This window comes from Haliotis rubra, unplaced genomic scaffold (genome assembly GCF_003918875.1).
Source record: "Haliotis rubra isolate DU_JTF1 unplaced genomic scaffold, ASM391887v1 Scf1717, whole genome shotgun sequence".
In the NCBI taxonomy this organism is placed as follows: domain Eukaryota; kingdom Metazoa; phylum Mollusca; class Gastropoda; order Lepetellida; family Haliotidae; genus Haliotis; species Haliotis rubra.
The window spans coordinates 118,621-121,284 of record NW_025765689.1 but is presented as its reverse complement, the minus strand read 5'-3'; the positions used below and the strand labels follow the sequence as shown (position 1 = coordinate 121,284).

The window sequence follows — 2,664 nt, the reverse complement described above, 5'->3', positions numbered from 1 at the left end:
CGAAGACCCGGATTTGAATCCCACATGGGTACAATGTGAAGCACAGGGGCGTGTCACGCTTAGAAACAGCGTTAGAAAGACATATAGGTATAAAGACCCTACCCTAGTACTATATAAAAGGAAAGGGATGTAAGGACGGAACCACCCTCTCCTCAATCAAAGTTAGATTACCATCGGCAATCATACTCACTTGTCGGCCATAGATGGCCTTGACATTCAAGTGACCTGAGCAGTAAATTGGTAGGAATAATTTTAGAGGTTAAACATTTATAAATATGATTCTTAAAATGAATCAATATCGAATGCATTTTACAACCTCTAAAAAATATTCTTAACTATTTACTGTTCCGTACATCATCAAACTAGAAGGAATATTGCAAAGTTCATATTTTGCACCCATTAGTAAACAGTCCAAATCTTACAGTATATTATATTTTCCACCTATCGGATTGCCCAATTCAGTTTCTGCAGATCTGGTCAGATCACTTGAATGTCCAGGCCATCTATGGCCGACAAGTGAGTATGATAGCCGATGGTTTTCACTGTCTTGGGTGATCCAAGATTGTGGCTTGGAATTGCGGAGGTAGCTGTTTTCGGTGAGTCGTGGCGTACAACTTTTGAAATAATGATCCGATTGTCACCATTTATAGCTCATTTGGTAGGGAAATCATCTCGCTTTCGATCCGTTTACGTGGTGAAATCTAACTTTGATTGAGCAGGGGGTGGTTCCGTCGTTACATCCCTTTCCTTTTATATAGTACTAGGGTAGGGTCTATATACCTGTATGTCTTTCTAACGCTGTTTCTAAGCGTGACACGCCCCTGTGGTGTGAAACCCATTTTGGTGTCCACAAACGTGATATTGTTGGAATACTGCCAAAGCGTCGCAAAACTAAACGCACTCACTCACTCACTCACTCTGTACTTTTGATTCTGCGAATTCGAGTTATAATTCAGATACAAAGAAGACAAATCCACAAAATATTTAAAACTCAGTCCCTAACAGAGTTAAATGTTTTTGCCAAATGCCTATTGGAGATAAGTATATTGTATTTTTCTGGTAGAAGAGGATGCAATTGTTTTATCAAACTACGAAACATTGAAACTTTGGACCAATTCTTTCCCGCACGACGTTACACGGAGTTGCAGATGGCACATCATACTCAAACTATTTGCTCTGAAAGCGGACAAACAGTGTTCGCTGTACATACAACCAAATGTCAGTAGTCAAAATTCTATTTGAATTATATGAGAATGCTCGATTTTTTACGTATTATTTTAACAGTCTAAGACTATATTTAATGTTTCAGAGACACCAACGTGCAGCATCACAAGTTCGGATGACACTGATGTACTTGTCCAGTATCGGGATCTGATCCTTACAGTGGACGTACGAGACTACTACTGCTCCACCGCCCACAACGTCTCCCTCCAGACCGGGAATGTGACAACCCTGCTGATGGAAGCTGACTCTGTACCAAAGTGTCTCTGACAACACTTCATCAGTAACACTAAATGTGACGGACTCCCCATCTGGGTACAGTAGGGCTGGTGTTTACATGCCACAACAGTCAGCGGGATCTTTCGTGTGGCGGTGTGAATAAACTCGGTTAGTGTTTCTGTATGCCAATGAAAGCAAGCATATACCATTGAATGTAGATACAAGTAAAATACCTCACATTTGTTTTATTACACATTGATGACAAACATATGGTTCGGAAAATGGCAGGACAATTTCCACATGCCTCGTCAACCCAGAAGGCTTCAGTGGTTATACTTAACCGAGACGATGAGACCTAAATAGGATGATATAACGTGTGAGCGTCATAAATAGTATTTTGTTGATGCTATAAGCAGTTCATATCTATGCTTTCTTTTCATAAATTGGCTTAGTCATGGCAGTCACCCAGGAGGTGCTGCGATATTTACATCCTCGAAACAACATCCTCGCAACAATATATCTTCAATAATGCTGTTTTCGTCTTTCCATGAAGTCCTTTGTTTTGACAGCACTTGTAAGGGCACCAACATGCGACATCACCAGTGACAAGGACACAGAGACGCTTACCCTACAGCAGGAAGTGACACTGACTGTGAACATTGCTGCGTATTACGACATACGAGGCTCCTACTGTTCTGCAGAATCAAACTTCACACTGCAGACCGGGGATGTCAAACAAATTCTAACTGTTGGTGATCAAGGTCTTCAACCAGTAACCTTTAATGTGACCAAAACACACCTGGGTGGTGTAAAGCTGGTATTCAACTGTCAAGACAAACACTGGAATCTCAGCTGCGACGGTGTAACCGAACTCTATAACAGTGAGGGTGTTTTAGCTGCTGATGTTGTTTTGATTTCTTTTGTAGGTCTAAAAAGGGTATTACGACTGCCACATGCACACAGTGTGTATTGCTATATAGTTATTACCTTTTCCAAGAAATGATGACTACAGGTGAGCGAGTGAGAGTTTAGTTTTAGTTACGTTGGCAGTATTTCAGCCATATTGTGACCTGATCAATCCACAGTACAACCAGAAAATTATTGAGAATTTAAAGATTTTTTTCACTCATTACTCACGTATTAAATGTGAATATTAGCAGAACATAACTCAGGTCATAAAGACAGGTGAACAGTTAGTATGTTGTCAAGTCACCATGGGCAGCA

At 40.6% G+C, this 2,664-nt stretch overlaps 1 long non-coding RNA gene across 1 annotated transcript; it reads left to right on the top strand.

Annotated features, from left to right (window-relative positions):
- The first annotated feature begins 1,487 nt into the window (after positions 1-1,487).
- LOC124272676 lies at positions 1,488-2,321 on the top strand. Its single transcript, XR_006897403.1, has 2 exons — positions 1,488-1,608; positions 2,010-2,321. It is a non-coding gene; the product is annotated as an uncharacterized LOC124272676 (long non-coding RNA).
- Positions 2,322-2,664: the final 343 nt, after the last annotated feature.